General features: G+C 38.4%; 1 non-coding gene across 1 annotated transcript; it reads right to left on the reverse strand.

Annotated features, from left to right (window-relative positions):
- Window positions 1-8,025: 8,025 nt before the first annotated feature.
- Window positions 8,026-8,131, reverse strand: LOC140851293 (small nucleolar RNA R71). The gene has a single exon (XR_012134045.1). It is a non-coding gene; the product is annotated as a small nucleolar RNA R71 (small nucleolar RNA).
- Between the last annotated feature and the right edge of the window lie 5,149 nt (window positions 8,132-13,280).

A 13,280-nucleotide genomic window follows, 5' to 3' on the forward strand; every position in this document is an offset into this window, starting at 1 on the left:
ATGTCCGAGCTATGTCAAAAAATAGATGGCTGAAAAACTAAAGGATAGATCTGTAATAACTCATTTTATAGGATATCCTAAAGAATCTATTGGATACTACTTCTACTTTTCATAAGATCATAATATGATTGTGAGTCAAAACACCATATTCCTAAAAAAATATTTTATCTAGGATGGTAGCAGTGAGAGGTTAGTTGACCTCGAAGAGAAGATCTCTGAAGAGTAAAGAGCTATAGATCCTCAGGAACCCGTTATCTGTGAGCCAGTAGTTGATATTTCCTTACCACCTAATAGATCTAACATGATCTCTCGATCTCCTGAAAGGTACATAGATATGCTTACAAAAGAAGTAAAGAAAATATTCTTTATAGGAGATAAAGATCATGGTGATGATCCTAACACCTTTGATGAGATGATGTCTGACATCGATTTTGAAAAATAGTTAGATATGATAAAGTTAGAAATTGACTCAATGCAGTCGAACCTAGTATGGACCTTAGTGCATCCACCTGAGGGTATTGTATCCATTGGGTGTAAATGGATCTATAAAAGAAAAATAGGTGTCGATGGTAAGGTAGAGACCTATAAAGCTAGGTTTGTGACTAAAGGTTATAGTTAGCACAAGAGCATTGACTATTAGAAAATCTTCTCGCCCATAGTCATGCTGAAATATATTCGCACTTTGCTTGCTGTTACAGCTTACTATGATTATGAAATCTAGCAGATGGATATGAAAACTACTTTTCTATGTGGATATCTTAAGGAAGATATCTATATGGAGCAGCCTTTGAATTTCACATCTGGTGATGGTGATCACAAAGTCCGCAGGATGTAAAGATCCGTATATGGATTAAAGCAAGCTTCTCAGAGTTGGAATCATCATTTTGATGATGTGATCAAATCATTTGATTTTATCAAAAATAAAGAGGAACCATGTGTATATAAAAGAATCAGTGGGAGTGTCATAATATTCTTCATATTATACGTGGTTGATATTCTTCTTATTAAAAATGATATTCCCATGCTGACCACAGTCAAAAGATGATTGTCTAAAAAATTTTCTATGAAAGACCGAAGAGAAGCATCTTATATTTTTAAAATAAAGGTCTATAGAGATAGACCTAAATGGATACTAGGCTTATCACAAAAGCTGTACATAGAGAAGGTGCTAAAGAGGTTCAGCATGAAAAATACTTAAAGAGGATTTTTACCTCTTAGGCATGGTATTAATCTTTTCAAGATGATGTGTCTAACCACATCTAAGAAAATATAGTGCATGAGTAGGATTCCTTATACCTCGACCATAAGGAGCCTCATGTATGTCATGCTGTGTACTCGACTTAATATTGCTCTTGTTGTGAGTGTCACGAGCAGGTATCAGTCGAATCCAAGTGAGGAGCATTTGATAGCTATGAAGAACATCTTTAAGTACTTGAGAAGGACTAAGAATTTATTCTTGATCTTTGAAGGAGACTTTGAGTTGCGAGTTGAGAGGTATACTAACTCAAACTTTATGTCTAATCCTGATGATAAAAAGTCTATGTCAGGATATGGGTTTGTTTGCAATGGTGGTGTGGTTAGCTGGAAGAGTTTCAAGTAACCCATCATAGCCGATTTGATCATGGAGGCTAAGTATGTCGCTACTTCGGATGCTGCAAAGGAAGGCTTCTGGTTCAAAAAATTCATCATGAAACTTGGGGTTATGATATCAGATGCTATACTAGTTTACTGCAACAACAATGGAGCCATAGCACTTGCTAAGGAGCCGAGATCTCATCAAAAATCAAAGCATATCGAACGGTGGTATCATATCATACACGACTATCCCAAAAGAAAATATGTTGAGATACAAAGAGTAGACTCCACGGACAATATGTCAGATCTACTGATAAAGTAGTTAAGCCAATCGAAAATCAATGTCTACCATGAGAAGATGGGACTTAGATTTGTGACCAATTGATTTTAATCCAAGTAGAAGATTATTAGATATATGTCCTAGAAGCCAATATGGCTGATATATTGTAATAAGTCTAGGACATAATTTTATACTTAATACATTGATATGATTAATAAAAGGATAAGTTTATTTTTCATTCAAGTGTGATGTGTCCTTGAATCATCCATGGAATTAGCTTTCGATATATATTCTCAAAGTGTTGAGAATTAGAGACATGTATTTAATTCTTAAATGCTCCCAATCATCGAATCATCATAAGGATGGTGATCGATCCAGATAGATTGACACACAGATTGTTTCTTTCAGGATAGATGGGTCTCTAGTTTACAGTGTAAAGATACTGGATGATGAGTGTAAATAGTTGTTAGAGAACAACTAGTACTAAGCATGACCATATGAGAGATCACTTAGATTTCTATTCAATTATCAGTGATTGTCTCGATGCTATAGTTGTATAACTGATCTTTTGACTTGAGATGGCACTACTGCTCGCAGTGAGGCTGTTGGAGTTTGATTGACACATAAATATGGGTCTCAATGAGCCTTTGTAGTAGATGTTGGCGACAGTTAGTCCACTATAGAACTAGGGAGCGCATCAAGATTGGATCTATTGATCCTAGTAGAAAGGAGTAGTCCTATGAGATTTAAGAGGTTAAGTCTAAGAATCTGTGGCCATAGTAGTATGATTGATAGAAAAGAGTTTTCATAGGAATCACATTTGGACTTGAGCTGATCGAATCTATCATATGGCTGATGTTGAGGTTTGATGATTTATCTATGACTTGACATCTAGTCGGGACTCATAATAGAAGGATTGAATCATACGTTAACTACACCTAAAGTTCATTTTAGTTCTACTAAGTTGCCATTACATACTGTTAGGTGTCACTGATGGATTGTGAAAGATCACTAGGATTGTTCTGGATCGATAATCCTTGATGAGATAGAGTAGAATTATTCTGATCCATTGAAAAGAGTTTCAATAATACTTTCATAGAGATATTGTATATCTTACTACCAGATAGAATTGAATCTATAGGGTCATACAATATAGAGATTAGGTCTGGAATAAGCAATTGAGCTTATGAAGTGTCAATTAGGTTTAGAGAAATCCGATTGGGTTCAATGTAATCTTGCTAGCACATGGTTGGATCCTTTTTCTTTCCATTTGAATTTTTTATTTGATAAGATAATTCAAACTTAATTATTTGGTAATAACCTAAATGAATTAGATTCATTGAACTCCAATTATTTGGCATTTAAGATTTTGGATCAGCTGATTTAGGGTGTAAATCACTAATTAATATTCGTTGATAGTTATTATGGAGTGCCACGTTGATTGGATCAAGTTGGGCACGTTCCATGATTAGAGGACCTTTCAATTTCATATGGGGCATCCCTTGGGTGCAAAAGAGGGTGTGAAATAATGGGTGCAAGGGATCAAGTGTTGGCACCTAATAGGATTTCTAATGGAAGTTAAATAACTTAAGTTATTAGAAAACCTAATGCAAGTAGAACTTGTATTGATTGAATAGGATTCAATTCTCATGTCTATTTAAGGAGACCTCTCCTGACGTCCTTAAAGCATCTAACCATCAAGCCCCACGCCTCTTAGAGATCCCCCCATGCCCTCTCTTCCTCTCCCTTCTCTCTCTCCTTGGACATCCACATGTCCCACCACTTGGGGTGTCCCTTCTTCATCACGCCCAAGGACTGTTGGGTATCCACTTGTTGCTGGTTCCTAATATTTGATAGCAGCACAAAGCAAAAAAAAAAAAGATAAGAGAAGAAAAGAAGAAGAAGATCAAAGAAAGAGATCAAGTATGTTGGAGCACAATCCTGGCTCCTCCCACGGACCTTAGGTGCAGCGGAACCAGCAACAAACAAATCTGGAGACCTCTGGACTCGATCTAAGGCCCTTGACGAAATCAGCCTGGTTGCTGTCTTCTTCATCAGCCTTTTGTTCCAGATGAAGAATGCCTCTGAAATCATCTCTGAAAAATCCAAGATCTGGTACCCAACCAGATCAAGCCTGGACCGAGGTCTTTCAATTTATAGATCTTAAATCAGGGTATTCTAGATAGGGAAAAAGATAGATGGAGACTGACCTTGCAGATCTGTCCTGCTGCAGCCTTTCCTATAGATCTGTTGATGGAGATCTCACCCGTGCCTCAAACGATCTCAGACCAACTCCAGATCTGAGAGGGACTTGTACCAACCTCTTCTCAAGAGATTTCAGATTTGGACCTAATGCTTGGGTGGCTGCAAGAGGGGGATAGCAGATCTGGTAGGCGGCACAAAGGGGGAGGCGGCTAGCACCTCCCTTGCTTTTCTTTCCTTTTTGGGATGTGGCGGCGAGAAACCCTAGGGTTTCTTGCTCCTGGGGCATGGAGAGTTGCTGGAGAGAGAGGGAGAAGAGAGAGAGAGACTTGGGAGAAAGAGTTGTGTATTCTCTTGACTTAATCAAACCTATACAAGTACATGTATATATAAACACAGGGTCAAGTGACCCAAAACCAAAACTCCCTTGACCAACTCTATGGGAGATTAGGTTAATCCAAGCCCATGTATACCTATGACTCGACCTAATCTCACCTATCCTAGGCCCAGACCTAGCCCATAAAGAGTTGGTCTCTTAAGGCCCACATAACCTAGACCTCAAGAACCCGAAAGGCCCACAGCCTTTCAACCTAGGGCCCAACTAGCCCTAGAACCTCCATGAAGCCCTCATGAATGATGGACCTTGGCCTTAGCCTTGGTCCCCTAGGCCTTGGGCACACCACCTGAATCACAACAATCTCCACCTCGGTGTCCCAAGGCCTCAACCAGCTCCACTCTATCCATCAGCCGCATTAGCTCAACACATCTCTGAAAGCTGTCCCGTGGAAGTATCTTTGTAAGTGCATCAGCTGGGTTCTCCTTGGTGTGTACCATTACCAGCTCCACCTCGCCATCCTCCACAAGCTCTCTAATCCGATGATACCGAATGTTGATGTGCTTTGTCCTTGCATGATAGACTGAGTTCTGTGCTAATAGAAGTGCACTCTGGCTATCACAGTGCACTCTAATGGCCTCCTGAGTAAGGCCCATCTCCGTCAACAAACCCTTCAGCCAAATTGCCTCCTTAGCTGCTTTTGTCAGTCCGATGTACTCCACCTCTGTAGTGGATAGGGCCGTGATAGACTGCAGAATCGATCTCCAAGAAATAGGACCTCCATACAGGCTTGATAAACACTTAATTTAAGTCATTTAAAGCAGAAAATTATATTTAATTTATTTTATTTATTAAGAATTTGATGCTTCTTTTTATGTTTTATAGGAAAGATGATCGTCGATACAAAGAGTCTGATTCATAGATCAAAAAGACTCAAGTTTGAAGAAATTTGGATTTAAAATAAAATTAAAATAAAAGAAAGACGCATCCGGTATTGTAGAAAATGAAGATACTATGCAAGGAATCCAAAAGGATATAGATGTCATTGTGAAATTTGTTTCTTTTTGGAATAAAAAAAAAATATTTCACGTGAATTCAAAGGCTCTGGGCACATGTTTCACATGAATTCAAAACAAAAGAAAGTGGCGTGCGTGAACGTCCGCACGTGGACGTGGGCAGGACGCGATGTGGATGCGGGCAGGATGCGGGACGAGCGCTGATGCGGGCACGGACGCGGGACGGGCGCGGGCACGGGTGCAGCATCGCACGGGTGTGGGCGCACGACAGACGGGTTCACAAGGAATTTTTGATGGCGGTCAAACAAATACTTATTAAGGAAAAAAATTAATATTTAGAAATATTTTGAAAGATTTGTATTTTTTTTAGTCCCACATCGAAAAATCATGTAAAACTCCTCCCTCCTAATACCTATAAAAAGACTTTTGTACTCCCATTGGAAGGGGAGCCCAGAAATTCTTCTAGAGCCTTGCATAGAGGAATAGAAAGGGACTACTTCATGAGCAGCTAGGCTAGCAGTCTCGGGAGTGGAGAAGAAATTTTGTAACGACACAGAGATGGTTTATTGTTCTAAACTTTCCTGTATTTCTTTATATGCAATAAAAATTATGCTTTTTATTTAAATTATCATGAGTTCTTTATTTGCTCCCTTTCATATGCTTTTATTTTTGCTTTCTTGTTAGATTAATATTAGGAATAACTTTTACTTTCCGGAGACGCGCCGTGATCTACGGATACGAGGCGTGCTGAGGAAAGAAGAGTTGTTTACTTAGTACTTTCCGGAGATGCACCGTGATCTATGGATACAGAGCGTGCCGAGGAAAGACAGGTATTTTTTCTAAGATTAATCACATCTATTTAGTTAAAAAAGAGATACAACTCTGCTAGTGCAAATTAATTCAAAACTCCCAAGCTCTTTATTTTCTAATTACCTTAATTTTAAGATAATTTATTTTCTAAATCAAAAACAACATTTTTTTCTTTTATCTTGCAATTTCAACTTAGCCCAAGGTCCCTGAGGATACGATCTCGACTCATCTTACCTACGTAAGTGAGTAGAGTTATTTTTGGTGTTATCAACGACTACGCATCAAATTTTGGCACCGTTGCCGGAGATCTTAGCATGGTTGAATTAAAAAATTAAAAAAAAAAAATTTCTTTAAATTGAAAAAAAAATACTTTTCAAATTTTATTTCTCATTTTACATTTTTTTCAGTTCTTTCTAGCTAGATAATCTTATTTGCATAATTACATAATTACCTTGCATAACTAATTTACTACTTAAGAATTTTTTTGCTTAGAATAATTTGCTACTTTTTATAGCCTAGTGATTTATTACTTTTTAGATTTAATCACTTAAATTTATTTTCTTGCAAAACTAAAAAAAAATTAAAAAAAAATATATATAAAAAGATAAAACTATAAATTTAAAAAAAAAAGTCACTGACATTTCATAATACTTAATAAAATAGCGTAACCTCAAATATAAAAATTTCTAACTTGATTGGACACCTTGTTTCTTTGCATTGCATCTCCATAATTAATCTTAAGGGTAATAACCCATTAACTAGATAAGATGGAGATTTGATCACCCTTCCTTGGCCCACAAATCACTCCCTTGCATTTGCATAACCTAGACCTTAATTTAAAATCAACTAGACGTCAGCCCTAGGAATTTCGAGCTCAATAGGATAAGAAAGCTCTAGAGTTGAACCAAGTGCGGATTGGTTAATTGCTCGGTGTCTAAGGCAAGTGGTTAAAGAAAGTGGTTTTCAATTGGTTCCGTTGATTGACCTGGCTAACTTAGTTGGTGTCTAAGAAAAGCAACGAGCAGGGAACCTCCCACATCTTACGCTTACCTGATCGAGTCAGTTAGTCAGTCTTGAGCTTGGAGTGCTCAAAGGCGATCTTGAAAGTTAGGAGCTGTCTAGATCTAAGTTAACCTTAGGATAGAGAGTCTATGATTGTTTAAGTTGATTGCAATTAACATCTAAATATTAACTAATTTCTCCCTTTTCATAGATTTAAGATTCTTAGGTTCTTCCTTTAGATTTTCTTCATTCTTTTCTCACTTTATTATAAAAATATATATTATAAAAAAAAAAAAAATCTGTGTTTGCTCTACAGTATAATTGTAAGGTGTATGCTTGGCCGTAGATCGTTACGATCAGAAATCCAACCTTTTGATCCAGAAATAGAAAGAACCTTTAGAGCCAACAGACGTAAAAATATGGACCGAAATCAGGAGAATGATCCACCCAAGCAATTGAAGGAGTACTTTACTCCTTCCACATATACCTACTCTCCTTGTATTCAAGTGCCCCCTGTGGAGGCCACTCAATATGAAATTAAGTCCAGTATAATCCAAATGTTACCTTCATTTTATGGACTTAGTAATGGGGACCCTTATAAATATCTTGAAGAATTTCTTGAGATATGCTCAACTGTCAAAATTCACAACTTCTCCGATGATGCTCTTAGGTTAAAATTATTCCCTTTTTCACTTAAGGACAAAGCCAAATACTGGCTACATACTTTGGATTTTATGACTATATCAACCTGGGACCAGCTGCAAGGAGAGTTTCTCAAGAAATATTTTCCCATAGGAAAAACTATTCAAATAAGGAAAGCCATAACTAGTTTTTCCCAATTAGATGGAGAAATGTTTCATGAAACATGGGAGAGATTAAAGGACCTTATTAGAAAATATCCCCACCATGCTGTATCCAAGTGGCAGTTAATCCAATATTTTTATGATGGACTCTCTGAAAGACATCGACAAATGGTCGATGCATCATGCGGTGGGACATTCATGCTGAAAAGTGAGGATGAGGCATGGCAACTGTTTGAAATTTTAAGTGAAAATTCATTACATCATATGTCTGCCTCTATTAGAGATAAACCCATGTTAAACCCAAAAAGAGGTGGAATATATAAAGTAGAAAATGCCATAGATATCCATCAAAAGGTAGATGAACTGTCCCAAAAATTAGATCGTCTTCTAAATACTGGACAATCCCCGATTCCACCTAACCCAATCCAAGAAGTTTGTGCATTGTGTGCAAGTCCGAACCATTTTGTTAGTGAATGCCCAGCCGCACCTCAATTTCCTGAGCTTGTGCACGAGCAGGTTCAGCAAGCTCAAGTCCAACAAGCTCGCAGACCAGGAAACGATCCATATTCGAACACTTATAACCCCGACTGGAGAAACCATCCAAATTTTTCCTAGAGACCACAACCAGTGGTTGGTCCTGCCACACCTCAACCTCAATATCAAGACCCAACATATAGGCATGGGCCATACCATCAATTTCAAAATGTTCCTCAACCGTCTACTACTGGTCACATTTCAGCTTTTGAGGAAAAAATCCTGAAAGCACTAGAACGATTAGAAGTCAACACTTAGACCCTTAACTCCCACACACAATCCATTGCTAAGCTAGAGACCCAAATAGGTCAACTAGCAACTGCATTCAGTAGGAGGGAAGGAGGAAAATTACCTAGCCAACCCGAGAGCAACCCAAGAGGGCAATTTGTGATTGAGAGTTCTAATACCTCAGAAGCTTTTTCTGAACATGCCAAATCAATCATGACTCTGAGAAGTGGGAAGGTCATTGAACACACTAGTAAAACCAATGAGACCGACCCTAAACCTCTAACCGAATACAAATCACCTAAGAACAAGGAGGACCTAAAAATAGAGAAGGAACCAACTGCACCAGAATCATCTTACTTGCCTAAAGCCCCATTTTCGGATGCCCTGAAAGCCCTATTCCTGCAGATAAGAAGGGAGAAAAACTCGATGAGATGTTGGAATTATTTAAGCAAGTCCAAATTAATCTTCCCCTTCTAGACGCAATCAAACAGGTCCCTGCTTATGCCAAATTTTTGAAGGATTTGTGCATCCAAAAATATAAATCTAGATCACAAATCTCAAAGAAAGTACGTCTCACTGAACAAGCTAGTTCTGTCTTCCAGCATGCCACTCCTCCAAAGCTTAAGGACCCAGGAGCCCCCATTATTTCCTATGTAATAGGAGATTATCACATTGAAAAAGCTCTTCTGGATTTAGGGGCAAGTGTGAATCTTTTACCTAGTTCGGTGTATGAACTTTTGGATTTGGAGAACTGAAACCCACATCAGTCACACTGCAGTTGGCCGACAGATCAATTAAGGAACCACGTGGAATGCTTGAGGATGTCTTGGTCAAGGTAGATAAGTTTTACTTTTCAGTTGATTTTCTGATTCTCGATATGGAATTAAGTAGCAACCCCAGACAAATTTCCATTATCTTAGGATGACCCTTCCTAGCTACGGCAAATGCATGCATTAATTGTAGGACAGGAGTCATGGACGTATCATTTGGGAATAAGAAACTAAGACTGAATGTGTTTGGTGCTTCCCAAGAACCATCAATGGATAGTTGCTTCGAAGTAGATACACTAGAAGATATTATAGAAGATGCAACACCCATAATTCTAGCACCAGACCCCTTAGATACTTGCTTGGCTCACTTTGGAGTGTGTGACTTTGAAGAATATATGAAAGAAGTTAACATCTTGTTAGATACACCACATGATAAAACCACTCCTCCATGGACAATCAAGTATGAGCCATTGCCCACATTAGCCAGTACACCAATAGTCCCATCTCTAGAATCACCACCTACATTAGAATTGAAACCTCTTCCTGCTACACTCAAGTATGTATTTCTAGGACTCAATGACACCCTCCCGGCAATCATTGCATTAGACTTGACCCCTAATCAGGAAGCATAATTGGTTGGTATTCTGAAGGAACACAAAGAGGCTATCGGTTGGTCCATTGCCGATTTAAAAGGAATTGACCCCTCCATTTGCATGCACCATATTCATTTTGAAGAACATGCCAAACCCCATCGAGATATGCAGAGGAGATTGAACCCAAACATGCGTGAAGTAGTAAAGAAAGAGGTGGTAAAGTGGTTAGATGCTGGAATCATCTATCCCATATCCGATAGTAAATGGGTCAGTCCCACTCAAGTAGTACCTAAGAAATCTGGTATTACTGTGGTGGAGAATGAAGAAGGTGAACTACTTCCAACTCGCATATCATTTGGATGGCGAGTATGCATAGATTATAGAAAACTGAATGCCGTTACTAGGAAGGATCATTTTCCATTGCCCTTCATCGACCAAATCCTAGAACGGTTAGCAGGACAAAGTTTCTATTATTTTCTTGATGGTTATTCAGGGTACAATCAAGTACCTATATTTTCGGATGATCAAGAAAAAACTACCTTCACCTGCCCCTATGGCACTTTCGCTTTTCGACGTATGCCATTCGGGCTTTGCAATGCACCCGCTACATTTCAACGGTGCATACTGACCATTTTTTTGGATATGGTGGATAAATATCTTGAAGTTTTTATGGATGATTTTTCTGTATTTGGAACCACCTTTGAGGATTGTCTCCATAATCTTTCCAAAGTTCTTAAACGGTGTATGGAGACAAATCTTGTCCTAAGTTGGGAAAAGAGCCATTTCATGGTGCGGAAAGGAATTGTATTAGGACATATTATTTCTAAAAAAGGGATCGAGGTAGATAAAGCCAAAGTTGAGGTTATTTCAAAACTACCACCCCCTACTTCGGTCCGACAAATACGATCTTTCTTAGGTCATGCCGGATTTTATAGACGCTTCATCAAAGACTTTAGCAAGATTTCAAGACCCTTGTGCAATCTGTTGGCCAAGGATACACCATTTGTCTTTGATGAAGACTGTTTGAAAGTGTTCAACACATTACGAACAGCCCTGACAACAGTACTCATAATAAAACCCCCTGACTGGTCCATTCCATTTGAGATTATGTGTGATGCCTCTGACTTTGCAATAGGTGCCGTCTTAGGCCAAAAAATCAATAAGGAGCCACATGTGATCTATTATGCTAGCAAGACTCTTTTCGATGCCCAATTAAACTACACCACAACAGAAAAAGAGCTACTAGCAGTAGTGTTCGCCCTTGAAAAATTTTGCTCATATCTGTTAGGGTCTAAGGTTCTAGTTTACTCTGATCATGCGGCTCTGAAATATCTCCTCTCAAAGAAAGATACTAAACCGTGTTTAATCAGATGGATCCTTCTTTTACAAGAATTTGATCTAGAAATCTGAGATAAGAAGGGTTCTGAGAATGTGGTAGCTGATCACATCTCCAGGATCTTAGTTGAACACACGATAGGCATAGATGAGGTCAAAGAAAAATTTTCTGACGAACAACTTTTCGCAATCTCCTCTAGCCGTCCTCCATGGTTTGCCCATATTGTCAATTACTTGTCAACAGGACAAGTACCTTCTCACTGGACAAAACAAGAAAAGGATCGATTTTTCTCGCAAATTAAACATTATTTCTGGGAAGAACCTGAACTATTCAAATATTGTCCTGACCAAGTTATTCGCCGTTGTGTCCCCGAGAGTGAATTCTAAAGCATTCTCACTTTTTGCCATTCTTCGGCATGTGGGGGACATTTTAGTGGAAGAAAAACTGCAGCAAAAGTACTGCAGAGTGAGTTTTATTGGCCAACGCTTTTCAAGGATGCACATAAATTTGGCTGAAGTTCTCTGCGATGTCAGCAAACAGGAAATTTATCCAAGAAGGATATGATGCCGCTGACCCCCATTTTAGTAGTAGAAATCTTCGATGTTTGGGGGATTGATTTCATGGGACCTTTTCCAGCCTTATTTGGATTTGAATATATTCTGGTGGCAGTTGATTACGTATCAAAATGGGTGGAGGCAATAGCTACACAGACTAATGATAATAAAATTATAATTAGTTTTATCCAACGAAACATCATTAGTCGATTTGGCTTCCCAAGGGTGATCATTAGTGATGGGGGGACTCATTTTATGAATAAACATTTTGAAGCACTTATGAAAAAATATAATATTTCACACAAAGTGGCCACACCATATCACCCCCAAACTAATGGTCAGGTAGAGGTGTCAAATAGGGAGATTAAACATATCCTAGAAAAGATGGTTAGGCCCGATAGAAAGGATTGGTCTCTTCGCTTAGACGATGCATTATGGGCTTACCGTACTGCTTTTAAAACACCCATAGGAATGTCTCCCTATCGACTTGTATTCGAAAAAGCTTGTCATTTGCCGGTGGAATTGGAACATCGTGCATTTTGGGCCATAAGGCAATTTAACTTTGATATGAAAAATGCAGGTTTCAATAGGAGACTCCAATTAAATGAACTTGAAGAGCTACGCAATGAAGCGTATGAGAGTGTCAAAATTTATAAGGCTCGAACTAAAGCATACCATGATAAATTTATTGCACGAAAAATGTTCGAGCCCAATCAAAAAGTTTGGCTCTTCAATTCTAGGTTGCGTCTGTTTCCTGAAAAATTTCGCTCACGTTGGGACGGACCTTTCATTGTAACTCAGGTATTTCCTCATGGAGCTATAGAACTCAAAAATCCTAAACAAGGGAACACTTTTAAAGTGAACGGTCAGCGATTGAAACCTTACATAGATGGAATTAGTGATGGAGAATTAATTGAATCTGTTGATTTAGTGGATCCAAAACCGACATAAGACTCAATTCAGTCTGGCTGAAGACATAAAACTTAGCGCTTGTTGGGAGGCAACCCAACGATTTCATTTTTATTTTTTTACAGCTGCAGAAATTTAGAACAAGAGCCTATTAATCAATGAAGCTATCTTCAACTTCCGAAGCAAAATTATCCCAGGTGAACTCTCTCCTTTTATTTTCTTTGCTTTCTTACTTCATTGAGGATAATGTAGATTAAGTTGGGGGGGGGAGGAAATTAATCAAATCCTCGAGTATGGTCAGAAATAATTAGTTTTGTGTATCCAAATTTTATTT

Source organism: Elaeis guineensis, chromosome 8 (assembly GCF_000442705.2).
Source record: "Elaeis guineensis isolate ETL-2024a chromosome 8, EG11, whole genome shotgun sequence".
NCBI classification, from domain to species: domain Eukaryota; kingdom Viridiplantae; phylum Streptophyta; class Magnoliopsida; order Arecales; family Arecaceae; genus Elaeis; species Elaeis guineensis.